This window comes from Scomber japonicus, chromosome 7, assembly GCF_027409825.1.
Source record: "Scomber japonicus isolate fScoJap1 chromosome 7, fScoJap1.pri, whole genome shotgun sequence".
NCBI lineage: Eukaryota > Metazoa > Chordata > Actinopteri > Scombriformes > Scombridae > Scomber > Scomber japonicus.
The window spans coordinates 23,128,046-23,143,892 of NC_070584.1; the positions used below are offsets into that span (position 1 = coordinate 23,128,046).

At 38.2% G+C, this 15,847-nt stretch overlaps 1 protein-coding gene across 1 annotated transcript in view; it reads right to left on the reverse strand.

The window, feature by feature from the left end:
• The window catches only part of LOC128361598 (cAMP-specific 3',5'-cyclic phosphodiesterase 4D-like), a 90,849-nt gene extending 78,051 nt beyond the window's left edge, over positions 1 to 12,798 (reverse strand). Inside the window, exon 1 of the mRNA XM_053322116.1 lies at positions 12,795 to 12,798. The gene's annotated coding sequence lies outside the window, so the exon portion shown is untranslated. The remainder of the gene's footprint in view (positions 1 to 12,794) is intronic.
• Positions 12,799 to 15,847: the final 3,049 nt, after the last annotated feature.

Consider the following 15,847-nt stretch of genomic DNA (forward strand, 5'->3'; position numbering starts at 1 on the left):
TGCTGAAACGACTCTACAGCGCTCAGTCAGTACCGTCTCTCTCTCTCTCTCTCTCTCTCTGTCGCTCTTCCTTTTCTCTCTCTCTCTCTCTCTCTCTCTCTCTCTCTCTCTCTCTCTCTCTCTCTCTCTCTCTCTGTCGCTCTTCCTTTTCTTTTTCTGTCTCTCTCTCTCTCTCTCCTTTTTCGCTTCCTTTACTCTCGTTGCCACTCTCTTCTTTTACTCTGTCTCTCGCTCTCTTTCTCTTCTTTCTCTCTCTCTCTCTCTTTCTCTCCCTCTTCCTTTTCTTTCCCTGGCTCTCTCTCTCTCTTTCTCTCCCTCTTCCTTTTCTTTCCCTGGCTCTCTCTCTCTCTCTCTTTCTCTCCCTCTTCCTTTTCTTTCCCTCTCTCTCTCTCTCTCTCTCCTTTTACTCTCTGTCTCTCTCTTTCTCTTTTCTCTCCTTTCTTGCTCCATTTACTCTCTCTCTCTCTCTCTCTCTCTCTCTCTCTCTCTCTCTCTCTCTCTCTCTCTCTCTCTCTCTCTCTCCTCTTTTACTCTGTCTCTCTTCTCCATCACTTATTTACTCTGTTCATCTGTGTCTCTTCCTTTCATTGTGGTTTCATCATGCCTTCAGACTGCCCAAGAACTGGGACAGGAGGATAAAAAAGCTGTAAAGACCCACCACCACACACTCCTACATCCTTATATATATATATATATATATATATATATATATATATATATGTACATATATTTATACCAAAAGCAGTAGGCACAGGAACAGTTTCTTCCCCCTTGCTGTAACACGTCCCTGTAACACTAAATACCACTGCACTTCCAAAATAAACACATTTATTTCGTTTAAAATACAAAATGTGCGATACATGTCACACATTACTGCATACTTTAACAGGCTGAATATACTGTACAACATCTCTGTATCATCTCATCTCTCGCTCCCCATCTTCACGTCTACCTAGTCTGATGTTGATATTTTTGTAACTGTTGTTAAATATTTTACATCTTGCCTTTTTTGTATGGATGCTGTTCTTTTTTTGTGGATGCTGTTCTCCATCAGGTTTCATTCCTTCTGTTTTTCTCTCTCTTAATGGCCAAACTGCCAATGATCAGTATTAAGCCTACTAAGCAAGAACTGAAACCTGAGCAGATCAATCAATTAATCAGCTGATGTATAATGGATAAAATTGTGATAATCTGCTAATCCTTTCATACAATTATCAGGACAAAATGTCATGTATTTGCTCGTTACTTAAATGGAGGATGTTTAGTGTTTTTCAGGTGAAAATGTAAATATCCAGCTTTTCAGTGTTTCTCTTGTAGGGTTTTACACAATGAGTTAATAATAAAACAATCTTTTAAGATAGCAAAATCACCAGGAACTTTATCAGGAAGACAAACAAAGGCCAGACTCCTCCAGATGTAAAGCTCAGGACAATCAGAGAAGTGAAAATGCACAATATTAGATAAGGACAAAACAAATGCACTTATAGAAATGATTTTTCCTGTTTCCTGTTTTTGTTGGTGCAGGGGATATGTTAGGTTGTTGTTTTTCAATGAAACTAAACATTAAACAACTTTCTCCATTAAAATAACACAGGGACAACCAACCCCATAGTGTGTGACTACCAACCCCACAATGAGGATGGTTGTCACAAGTGCATAAGACATATTTGACAGCCCATATCTTTTGCACAGAATCAGCCGAAGGAGAGAAAGACCACTCTATTTCTACCTGACACTTTAGGCTTTCATTACAAATGAAAAGGGAATCTATTCAGTATACGGTTTATGAGGAATTCAGATGAAAGTAAAAAGTGTGACTACCAACCCCATTCTCCCCTAATGCATATATAATCAGCCCACTCTTCAATGAAGCATTTTTAGCTCCAGGGATCTCAGGTCTCAGAAGTCATGCTGACCTTGTACGACAATCAGAGGCTGATAACGTAGACAACTTGAATATTTCTGTCATGTATGGAGAGGCAATGGCATTTTATAGACTATAATAACTCAATGATATATTACTCAACAATAAAAACAACCATTAATTGCAGCCCTAATTGTAACATATGTGCATTAACTGTTGGCATATTAGCATTATTTGTTCTTCAATATTTAGGTTTATTGCCCAGTACTGCTAGCATTTTATGAAGGCAAAATGGTAAAACTACTGCATTTCTACATTATAGCTTCTCTAGTCTTCCACCCACTCAAAGCACTTTTAAACAGGCTACATTCATTCATTCAGACACACATTCATGCACTGATGGCAGAGGCTTCAATACAAGGTGGCATCCTGCTCATCAGTATCAGTAAGAGTTTCTAATCTTTCACACACCAATGGAATAGCCTTGGGAAGCAATTTGGGCTTCAGTATCTTGCCCGAGGACAATAACATGTGGTCTGGGGAAGCAGGGAATCAAACCATCAGCCTTCTTATTAGTGGATGACCCGTTCTACCTATCTAAGGTTTTTATCAAATAATTGCAGTATGTGTGTGCAGGTGGTCAAGTGGTTAGAGTGCATGCCATGTATGCAGCCGACCCCGGTTCGAATCCCGGCCGGAGGTCCTTTGCTGCATGTCACACCCCCCTCTCTCTCTCCCATGTTTCCTGTCTATCTACTGCTCAATATGCCGAAAAAAAATAAAATAATAATAATTGCAGTATGTCAAAACAGGGACGCTACATATGCCCACCGTTGTTTATAGAGCTGTGGGGAAAACACGGGCTAAATGATTAGATAACAAGCTGTTTCTCCAAAAGCTTTTTCACACTGAAGAAGGGAGTTTGTGATGTTACCAAATCCCTCAGAATAAAACTTTTATGAGAGAAGGGAGATAAAGTAGATGTCAAAGAGGAACAAACACATGCTTACTGTACAACCTTTCAGTGACAGGCCTATTCCTGATGCTGCAATTACCGGGAAATGAAAAAGAGAAGCCATCCAAAACCACACAATCCCTCTTCACATGTCTGTGTGCTCACTCAGACAGAGACCTGACTGCTCCTTTGGTGTCCACCTGGACTGAGCCAAACCCTGAGATACAAGAGATTCAGAGATAACGAGCTAAGGTGACTCAGACCCCTGACTTTAGAGAGGTAAAGAAAGAAAAAAAAATCTATTATTAGATTCAAGTAAAAGAGTCTTATTTTCCATCACACTGATTGATCAACCTAATGTCCTTGCAAATACTTTAATGTTGAGCTGAATACTAATCACCTGTCTCAGTTACACAGATCAGCAGAGGCTCCAAATCCAAACCAAACACACGCCTCTCAAGATGAATTCCAGCAAGGAAACCAACATTCATCCATTTATATGTGCTGCATTGATCTCAACAAGCTCTAATAGGCTGTCTGCTCAAATAATGTAGGAGCGCTGCCAACAGTCAGCAGCAGTATAATGAAGGCATGAGAACCAAAAGCACTGTGTGTATGAAACAAACCCCACAAACACAACCCAGACAGAAAGAAAGAAAGAAAGAAAGAAAGAAAGAAAGAAAGAAAGAAAGAAAGAATATAAGAGTATATGTGATTAACTGACCGGCTCTCATCGTGACTGGCCAGTGCTCGGCTGTACAGTATTTCCAGACGGTCCAGCGGCAGGCCATTAGTTGTGGACAGCCGTCTGCCATCATACGGGCGATCCTGACAGGAGTGTCTCCTCGACAGCGGAGGAAGTAGCAACGTCCCGGAGCAACGCCGTCGCACCACCTGATTGATCACAGGAAGAGACTCCCGGCGACCCTGCACCCAGAGAGAGAAAGATAGGGAAGATATGAATCAGGCTGGGTCATTGAACCTGAATGTCATCAATGAAAGTTGAGTATTGATTATTTAATGTAAAGCTGCAGTAGTTACATAGCTTCAGTGAAAAGATGAAATAAATACAGAATATATGATCAGTGGCCACAATGAAGGTTATAAAACTCATTTTTGGTTGAAAATATCTTAAAAGGAAAAAAACTGAGGTTGTAGTTTGTGAATTGCTGTTGTTGGCTTCCTTTCAATTAATTGATTTGTTGTCTGGTCATAAAATGGTGAAACACGTTGATCATTGTTCCCAAAAGCCCTTGGTGACATCCTCAAATGTCTTCATTTGTCTTGACCAGCAGTCCAACCCAAAGCTATTTACCAGAAAACCAGAAAATATTCACTTTTAAAAGGAGCTGGAAACAGAGAATTTGGAATTTTTTTATTAAAAAATGGATAAAACAATATGTTGGCGATTAATTTAATAGCTTGAAACTACTCAATTAATCAACTAATTGTTGCAGCTCTACATTTGTGAAGGTAGTGCTGTAACACAACACAGTTCAATGGTGATGTGACTGAACAGCTTTTGTTGCTCCTTCACCAATTGAACAGTATTAATTTATATAATATAGATGAGTTTCATTTGAGCTCACCAATTGAATTGCACACTGTGTCAAATAGAGAACACTAAGAAATGACTCAGAAGTCCATTAATAAAACATTAGAGACTGGGAATTTGACCGTCCCACAGAATTATGCAATATCATACAATCAGTTCCAATTACTATGTTAATCCGCTTTGACATGCAAATAGATTATGCATATATATCATTTAATAGTCCGACTGAGATTCATGACAGCCTTGCCTCAACAAGCTAAATGCTGAAATTATATTTGTATAAATTAGAAATAGCTCAAGAGTCAACACAGACCACACAGGATCTAAATGTGTAATCTGATATTCAGGACCCTTGATGGCATCTGCACGATCTGCCCTGTGGGGACAGCAGGGGTGGCACAAACACTTTTCACATCTAACAGTAAGTAAGTAGTTTGTTTTTCTTCGTTTCTGAGCATTAAAGTTGGCCACTTTTTTTTGCATATTTCTCCTGCAAATCAATTTAGGCTAATATTTGTTGATGCATTGTAATGGATTTTAGAGGTGAAAGACCACTGTGTCTGGTTGATACATGATGGTATTGCAAATCCTGTTTAAATCTGCCTGTTTGTGTGGGTTTTTGTGTAAACAGGACTCAGGACCACACAAAGATGACTTAACCTCATTTAAAAAGTGTCACATGAGACTAAGACAGCCAAGGAAACACGTACACCCCCCAAAAAATCTATGCCCCTTTTGACATTAGCCCCGACAGATCAGAGCTTCTATTTCTACGTTATTTGTGCTTTAGTAGAGTTCAAAGTTGTCACCTGGCAGTTCAGTGGGAGCTGATGGATATTGATCTGCCATCCTCGAAGTTCCACCAGCAATTCTAATTTCCCTGCTTGTTGTTGTCCATGATTAAAAACAAAACATGACCGAAAGGCCTGCTGTCCACCTCAGACTTTTCTTTGTCTCTGGACCTGTTGGATATCGATCCCACTTTCTTTTGTGTACCTAAAGATTTTTAAAGGTTTGGTTTTCTCCACATGAATCACCTTTTGTTATTCCTCAAAGCCAGTACAAAGAAAGGATTTCACTCCAGTTATTAGATATAACGCCCCTCAAAGCTGGAACTGTTGACCTGAATTTGGAGAGACTTGAATTGCTGAATTGATGCACCTGCAGCTCAGGTCTTACATCCCAAATTCTCTACGTCTCAGAAGGTTGTGACCTCCAAGTGTTGTGTTATTTTACTATGTATCTGACCAGCTGGATTGATACTTTTCAGTCAATCTGGAGTTGAGATTGTTATGTTAACTGTTGTTTTGGTCAGGTTTGTTAAGGTCAAGGTAAGGCAAGGCAACGCAGCTTTATTTCATACACAGGAGCAACTCAATGTGCTTTACATAAAAACTAAATATTAAACACAATTAAAAACAAGAAAACCCAATTATTATAAAAAGAAAACAGTAATTAAAAATGAAAAGAGAGCTAAAATAGACTACAATATAGCCTAAAAGAATTAACCATCAAGTTCAAGTTTTAAGACAAAATGGACAAAAAGTCCTATAACTGCTCAGACTAAGATGGAGAAAAACTCCATCTGCTGATGAAGACTGTGTGATATGGTCCAAAGCCTGGAACAAGTATGTTTGAGTTGATGTCAAGAATTAACTGTAAAGCAACATCAAGTTAACTGAACAAAGGCTCCATAATTAACTAAAAATTATTTGGATGTGAAAATGTCTGACAAATGGTACTGGAGTCCATATATATATACAGTATTGTACTGCAAACTTCCGACATGATAGAATCAGTAATAACATTTCTCTCTTAACCTGACCTCATTTTCGAAACATTCAGCTTTAGTGAGACTTTAGCTGGAATGTTAAATATGAAGACATTTTGCCATGAAGATCTTTCCTTTCATCCAGCTAATCAGCCTCATAGCACCACTTTCATAGTCTTTGCATACATTTTAAAAAGCCAATTAAAACTCCATTAACCCTATTAGAATAAATGAGGCAGGCAACACCCACTGTGATCTCAATAATTAGTGTGTCTATGTGTAAATGTCCAACAAATCATCTTTCTCCAGGAGAAATGTAGTTGGTGGAATCAGTTCACTAGAGAAAGCCAACTGTAACAAGATTAATTAAGTAAATGTAAATAGGCGCACAGGTTGTCGAGTGGTTAAGAGCCAATGCCACGTACGCAGCGGACCCCGGTTCGAATCTCGGGCGGAGGACCTTTACTGCATGTCTCGTCCTGCCCTCTCTCCCAGTATTTCCAGTCTGTCAACTATCAAATAAAGGTGTCTATACCTGAAAAAAATGTAAATGTAAACACACTGCTCGTTTTGGAATAAAAACATAAAAAACCCAAACCTGGTTGATGTAATCTTGCATTACCTGACAATCAGACATCTCTGCCTACTGCAGCCTGGGGATTTCTAAATGCACGGTAGTTGCTTGAACAGCAGCAAGAGGGACTACGCTCCCTGTTCTACATGTCTAACCAAACACACTAACTATGTGCATCATGCATAGTGCTTAAATGCAAATATCTTCTTTGGATTCAACCTTTGCTCGCTGAGTTGTACAGATCCTACAATGACAGGAATGCCATTTAGAAATTATATTTCTCTTCCAAAGTTTTGCAGTTGTACATATTTGATATGTTTTTTTTAAAGTTACAGACTACATGTGTACTATATGATGTTCAAAGAACAGTGTTTACTTTCAAACCTCATGCATCATAACTAACAAGCGGTCCAAACCCTATAATCATTCTACCATTGTGAGTCATGAAATGTTGCCTGGGGATAGGTGACCTGTCTGTCTGAATGTCTTGAACATGTCATGGTGGTCTATTATCAACTGCTTTAAAAACACACTTAGCCTGTTTGTGGCTACAGGTGCAAATATTATACTGCATATTTCTGTCAAAAGAAGGAACAGTTTCCAATGTGGACGCTGTGTACTAACCAGGTGCCTCTGCATGAGTGACAAAAACAGGAGGAGACACAACATTTGGCTGTCTGTCTGTTTGACAGCATTGTCATTTGTTCTAAGATTCAGAATCACAGATGGCTTGTTCTTCTCTTTCATGTAGTCATAATCAAAACTCAATATTCTATCATTTAGCCGCTCCAATACGAACAGTTTGTCCTCATATATTAATTAGCTTTACTTGTAAAGGGGTGACACCTTTCATAATACACCATGCATGCTGTCTACACATATAACCTCTGTTAAATGGAAGTGTGTTCAAATAAGAGTCCTTGCTCACTCTTTCTCGCTTTATGCCTGTGGAAGTGAAATTGTCCAGCATTACATATTGATAATTGTCCTTAGTGCACTTTTCAAGCTCATCTTCTGCAATTTTTTTGTCAGCTAAGAAGAAGTGACAAAACACTTCAGAGAAACACTCCAAATGCCAACAAAGAAATTGACAAGCAAGGTTGTCAGCTGTCTAAAGGCAAACAGTACCGTAAAGGGTTTGACCTTTGATGTTCACTGCAATACAGTAACTTTCACTGCACTGATTTCCTTAAAGCACAAAAATATCTGGCTCAAAAATTTGCCATAAAAATATTAGATATGAATATTATTTTCCACTTTCACTGAGTTAAATCTTTTAACCAACTTCAGTCCTGATGATCACAACCTAAAATTCAAACACTACCAAATATTCATTCATTTGCACAATTTTAAGCTTAACGTGCATGACTCTTCATGCTCCGGGGAGACAGGTTTTATCCTGTGCATGCCCGATGTTGTAAAACGTGGTCTTTATCTTTTAGTATGGCTAGATTATGACTTAGTTTGTTTGTGGTGGATTTTATGTGATATTTACAAGAAAGCAATGGGTCAATCCAGAGGCCAAGATATTTAAAGGAGGTAACTAGATCAAGTGGTGAGCCATCAAATGTTATGACTTGTATAGTAACACAGTCAAAATGATGACAAAACTGCAAATTAAAAAGCCAAGAATGTCCCTCAGGATAAATAAGGGTTAAAATAAGTTTTCTGTGCGTCAGCTGTTGTTTCTGAAGCACTCACAATGATGTGATATTTTCCTTCCAAATTTGACATTTTGGAGGAATGACATTTTCACAGCACAATACAACTGCATTCACAGCAGCACACTCTGGTTGCTTCAACATGTTTTTTTTAGCTGAATGACATATTCTCATCCAGCCAATCAGCAGCCAAAAGGGAAGCAGCTGGCTGTGTTATCACCTGGCTGATCCCCAATCATGTCACACACAGAAAGTGAGAATGAAACTGAAGCAGTAACTCTGGTGTGCGGTGAAATGGGACGATGGTCTTTTAGTAGGCCTCTGCCTCTAAAATTCAGTGGGCTGACTGCACTCATCTCTGTGAATCCAGATTACAGCGCTGTGTCGATGCTCATGACTCACACACTCTCCCAAAGTGACTGACATATTGCAGCAAAGTGTGGCCGGACACAGTGGGAATCAAGCCCCAAACCTCAGCTGTTTCAGTGCTTCAGTCACTGAGTAATGATTGCAGCTCAGTTCAGTATAGATGAATGAGTTGTGTGACAATAAGACAGTTGTTCACATGTATTCAAACCTTAAACTACAACCACTTTGTATTCTAATGTATCTTTCTGCCAGTAAGAACAGTCCTCCATAAATGATTTATCCCTGCATGATTACTGAGTGAGGTGTGAAATCACAGTCCTAGAAATGATTGCCCCCTGTGTAATACTGAGAGATTAAGAGCAACACAGACCATTAATCCCTGATGTCCTAAATTTCTTAAGCATTTTCTACCCTCAAACTATGAACAAATGGTATCACGCTGGTTCCCAATCATGGGGAAACTTCTTCCTCTTCTTTTAAAGTATATGTCTCAGAATTTTAAGAGAGGAAATAAGTGTATTGATTCTTGTGTATTATGATATATAAATGTGTGAATGCATGATCTAATTTCATGAAATTAATTTATTATCTCTCTGATTCTCTCATTTTTGCAAATCAGTTGATTAAGCTGTTGTGTAAATGTGGTAATTGGCCTCAATTGCAGTAATTCTCTCCAATCACTTGTGCCATTAGAGACATCCTTGCAATTTGGCTCTAGAAACCTTCTACCAATTTTCATCAAATAATTTCAGCCTTTTGTGTTTACAGTAAACAACTGAAGGGTGTCACTGGGTGTTTACCTCACCAGGCGAGCAGCCTGCTTAACATTTCCATATGTTCTGTGTTACAGACAGAGCTGAAGCCTGCCTGCTCCCCACAGTGCTTTCACACATCCTGGTCAAAATAGAAAGCAATAAAAAGCAATTGAAAGACACGTTGGATAATCCCACTGTGGAGATTTAACCCACCAGAGGAGGCAGCACCTAATCGTCTGTGTGTGTGTGTGTGTGTGTGTGTGTGTGTGTGTGTGTGTGTGTGTGTGTGTGTGTGTGTGTGTGTGTGTGTGTGTGTGTGTGTGTGGGTGTGAAGCAGCTCAGACATCTTGCTGTTCTGATCACCATCCGACATGCATCCAAAGTTAAACGCTGCAGGCATCTCAGAATCGGCTGGGCTCCATCTGCTCGGCACAGTGTGTACTCATCTATTTACTGCATTACCATGCATAAAGCTACACATATACAGTTAAACATATACTGTAGCCTACTATATACTTAATATATACATATCCACTGCAGACATAGATAAACTCCGTCTGTTAACAGCGTGACGATGTAATCAGAGGTAAGTCTATTTCATCAGGATGCATTGGATCTTCTATGAACTCATAAGAGCAAACCCAATACTTTCCCTAAGAGGGAAAATGAATATAAATTCATCATCGTAGTGTGAAGAGCAGGCTGGACAAACCCTCCCACTGTGCTCGTGATGTGTGATGTGATGTGAGTGCAGCAGACCGCCAGAAGAAACTTGTTCCTCTGATGCCAAAACTGACAACATTCACCTGCATGTATAATGACACCCAGGGGTGCAAAGAGGATGATTAGCATCACTCCATAAATAGAGACTCCAATCAACCACCTCCACCACACTCTGACTATCACCCCCAGTCTTCGTGTCTCTGTGGGTGTTTGCACCATGATTAACTCTGCAGGCACAGAGGTACAATGTTTTCGTGAAAGCTGGAATTTTTTCAAAGTGCACTCAAAAAGTTAAACTTGTATAGCAGCTGCAGGGGGTTAGGGTCTCATTTTATCCCTTTCTTAATCATGTCTGTGATATACATAAAGCTGAAACACTGCTGCACTGTTCATCGAAGTTGAACACCCATCAAAAATCAAGCAACTTTATTTTCTGCACTGCAACTGCTCTGCACATGCATTTCTTCACATTTTTTATTGCAACTTATATGGTACAACTGTATGATCATAATTTAGATAAATAGTTTTGTGGTAATAATAAATGGATTGGATGGATCTGGTTTTATGGACTTTAGTAATCTTAAACTAAAAATTGAGTAACATTATTTAACAGATTAAGAAGGTCTAGTAGTTCTGTTATAAAGGATCTGTTCTGCGGGGAGGGGTAGTTCAATTCTCTGTAGGGCTGATACTAACGGTTACTTTCATAATCAATTAATCTGTCAATTATTTCTCCCGATTAATTGTTGTGTCCATAAAATGTCGCCACCAACCCAAAGATATTCAGTTTACTATCACAGAAGGTTGAAGACAACAGAAAATATTCTTTATTAAAATTACTTAAAAAGATGAATTGATTATCTATTTAATTGATGGTCAATTTATTAGTTAGCAATTAATCAATTATCAATTTAATTGAAGATCCATTTATTAGTTGGCAGTCAATCGGTTATTCAGCTGATCATTGCAGCTCGAATTCCCAAAGTAGCTCTGAGGCAACAAGGCAGTAACACTGAGGCCATGTCCACTGAGAGAGACAAAATGTGTTGAAATGTTGAAATTCAGTCTACATGAAATACAGAGTAACACCAGGGCAGCAATTTTTGGGAAACAGCACTCTCTTTTTTGTGGGGGCAGCGGAAATTGAATATTTTGAAAGCACTGACTTGAGAGTTTTGTTTTCGTTGTGCAAGGTCAGACCACAGGAGTGCACATTTATACATTATGGAAATAATGGCCCTAGGGGTCGCGGACCCCCTGTTGAAGACCTCTGCTCTAAACTGTGGTGTCTTACAATAAACAATTTGAGATCAAGAAGTTGAACACGTTATTGTCATTTTTGGACCTTTCTTTGAAAAGAGTTATTTTGAAGAAATGGAAATAGAATAAGATCAAATATGCTCTTGAAAACGCATTTACATCCCAATAGCTGACAAATTCACCAAAACAGTCTTTACCCAACTGTGCAAAAAATAATTAAAAGCCATTTTAAAAAGCCTCTAGCTTTACTACGCCTAAAAAGGATGTGTCTAGTTCATGATATCTCACTGTGTGCATGTACCATGTGAGAGTGTGTGTCCCCTGTCTATTCATTAACTGTGAATTAAGCCCTGAAGTAAAGATAAAACTTTTCAAACCTAGTATTCTTCTGACAGAGCAACACGACGTGACGCACAGCTGCAGACTCAGACTCAGGTTTGGCTCTTGCACAGAACTTATCACTAAAGTAAACTGCAGATTTGACAAGGTTGATAAGGCGAGATAGGAGGTGTTTGTGTCTGTGGGTGTGTGTGTGTGTGTGTGTGGGGGGGGGGGGGGGGTATGGGAAGCCACGAGTCTTATTTACCTCAAGCTGAGACATTGATGCTGGTTAGTTGTTGCAGCAAGACAGCAGCTGAAACAAAGAAAAAACAACATAGAGAAGAGACTGTTAGTAATCTAATTTTGCCCAAAAATATGGCAACAAATTGATCATGGATTACATCAGCAGATCGGGTTCAGCTTTAAAGGACAGGTCTTTCTTAAAACAACAGTCAGGTGTCAAAATGAACATTGAAATCATTTTTTCTTGCTGTAATGATTCCTCCTGCTCAAACCGGCCATTAGAAAAACCCTTCATAATACACTTATTTTAACCCAGTCCTCCTTCTGTACAAAAATGTAGTCAGGAGTTTATCTGAAGCTAATATGAAGCTTTAGCCTTTCAAACGACTCAAATCAAGTAGATATCTTTCAATGTTACGGTCTACTTAGTGCCGAAGTTCCTCTTTTTGTTACTGTACTTCCACTGCAGCTCAACAGGGTAACACAAAGGGGGAATTTGATGCTAAAAGGAGAGAATCAGAGTCATTTGTGGTCTACATTATGCATAACAAGTAAGTATAAAAGAAGTTAGAATGCAGGTTGCTAATACATGTTTAAAAAACTGAAATGTATCATTCATGAACTGGACTTCATATGATTAATCAATACCAACATTTCCATGTGCTCAGTGTTGGTGGATGAAGGCATCCCAGAAGCTAAAAAGCCTTTTCATCAAGCACAAACACTTTCGTTACTTTGATTACCTGATTTGTTTATTTAAGTCATGCACACAGCCTGCAGTGCTCAGCCCACACGGCCTGATAAAAGAGCAACTACACCAATGCAGTGGTAAAACTAAATTGAATGCAATAAACAAAAATCACTAGACAAACGTGACAGCAGGGACAAAATGTGTTGTCTCATCTTTCAAGCCAAATTGAATTATCAGACATGGACATACTTTAGCATCTCATATAGGGAACTAAAAACCATAAAATGGGCAAAGGACTGCACTTATTAACTGCTTTTAACCTCAGACAAATTCTCTCTCTCTCTCTCACACACACACACACACACACACACACACACACACACACACACACACAGCAGTGACTATATGCAGAGGTTTGGGGGTTTAGTGTCTTGCTCAAGGACACTTTAACATACAGAAAGAGCCAGGGATTGAACAACCAACCCTGCAATCAAAAAAGCAGTAGTGTTTTTTTGCACTTTTATAAAGTCAGAGGACTCACATGAAGGCTCAAAACCAAAGCAGCAGACAAGACATCCTCCTACCTGATGACGTTATCAGGGTTGCTTTCTTAGAGCTTTCTTTCTCAGAATTTTATCAGAAGGGCGTTTTAACACCTGCCAGTAGCTTCAATTGAAACGAAACTAAAGGATTTTGATACATAAACACTGAAATATAAACATTTAACCATATATTTAGCATATATCGGGATTACAAACTTGTTCTTTTCTTACTGTGTCTTTAATGGTCAATCATGCTGACTCACCTCGCAGACAAATCATCTCCTCTTCCATTATTCTGCACAGTGATACACTGTATTACCACTTCACTGGATATTTCTGTTGTCTGTGCTCTCATTATTATTACATTATTATATTCTGCTGTCAAATTCTGAGTTCATTTCTGTCACTTACAACCTGCAGTAGCTCATGGGGACGGGACACCAGAGATTTGTGTAAAATGAGTCAGTTTTTATCCGTTTTTTTTATAATTTCTGTGTTAGTCAGTGGAGTTCATGGATTATTAAATTTCCCCTTTAGCCATAATAGTCCATACAATCTACCATTCTGTTGTATTTTTGCGCATACATAACAATAAAATACAACATGGAAATCTTCACCACACATTTATTATTCAGGCCACTACATCAAACTACAAACTTCATATTTACTGTATACTTCTACTCTTTGCTCTTTGTAAACTTGTGTTTACATCAAAATGAAAATGCAGTACCAACACTTTTGCATGTGTTAGACTGTTAACATGGGGCACACCTTATTTTGAAATACTGTACATCTCTTTTTTTTCCTTTCTCTTCTAATGCATGCTGATCTGGCAATGTAAGACCTCAAGGTATAAGTAGAAATAAGGAGTATGGACTATGTACAAAAAGTGAGTGAGTCTGATACAGTGACGTGGGAGCACAAAATAAGATGAGGGACAGGACCAAATGTGGATGTAATCTGGTGCATCAAGCTAAAACTAATGAAGTATAATCCAACAGCCCTGCGATAAATCCTTCCTTTGTGAAGGTTGTAATGTTCGTAATGTTTTTACCGAGGCAGCTTTAGACTTTAACATCATTTTGGAGGCTGTGGTTTGTGGTGCAGCTGAATGGTATTGTGTTACCCTCAAAGGTAAGGTGAGGTGTTTTCTAACACTGTTTACTGCTACATGTGTGTTTGTATGAGTACTATAAATATCTTCAGCTGTGTGTACTCTCTTGTCTGAGAAGAGGTAAGAGTTGCAAGTTTTGTGTGATGTTTTTGTGTCCCATATTTTAAACAGTACTTGACAATGTAGTTTAATGTCCTGTGTAGTTTTAACTAACATTAACATTCTCTTCTCTCATTGCTCTGAATGCTTATAAAGTAGGGCTGGGCAATATATCGATATTACTGTATATCGATATCGTGATATGAGAGTGGATATCGTCTTAGAATTTGGATATTGTAATATCGTGATACAGCATAAGTGTTTCCTGTCCTGGTTTTAAACGCTGCATTACAGTAAAATTATGATTTTCTGAACTTACCAGACTGTTCTATTATTTTCCTTTACCCACTTTGTTATCATATCCAAAGCACTGATGACCATTTATCAAAAATCTCATTGTGTAAATATTTTGTGACAGCACCAATAGTCACACCTACAATATCGACATTGAGGTATTTGGTCAAATATATTGTGATATTTGAGTGTATTGCCTAGCCCTACCTCAGCTTACTACAATTTCTATGTTTACAATTAACACTTTGCACATATCTTAAAACAGTTTTTTGCACCATTGTTAAGCATTTCTTTAATGTTTATTTTTGCACCTTAATGTGAACATATAATTGTTAAGTGTTCATTGTGATTTTAATTTTCATTCAGACTTATGTGTACATTTATTTGTGTACATTGTTTTTCATGGTTGTGTTGACATTTCCCCTGGTCCTTATTTTAAGTAGGTCGTAAAAGAAATCAATATTTATCAATATCGACTGGTATAAATGAAACACTTTTTGTTGTCATACAGTTTTCAGCCATATCGCCCAGCCCTACTTATAAGTGATCTCAACTACTTTGTAATTTTGAATGTTGTATTCTTTCGTAGGCTGATTTTGTATAGCTGTCAAGAGACTACAGATAAAATATTATTACTCTGGCACATTTGAAGCAATATAATAATGTGCACTGTCCCTGTTAAATAAATGATGAATTAATCAAATACACTTGCCAATTTCACAGACTTTATTTGAGTTTCTTTGCAAATGAAAATAAAGAGCTCTTTTCTGCATTTGCAAATAATTGATTTATTTGATATATTTATTTAACTATGGGTGTGAAAATCGGGCTTGTTCAAAACATTGCACATTTAATTAACTTTATTTTACGTTCATATGAAACACATCTGTGCATTTCTGCGACTTCATATTTTTTTCTAGCCCATAACTATGTCATCCAACATCTTGCCTGCTCAAAAATGCTTGAGTTTTTGATATATCATCCATAAAGACATTAAGATATTATCATGTTTCCTTTTTGCACCAAGTCAGTTTACTATTATCGGCTGCTGCTAAA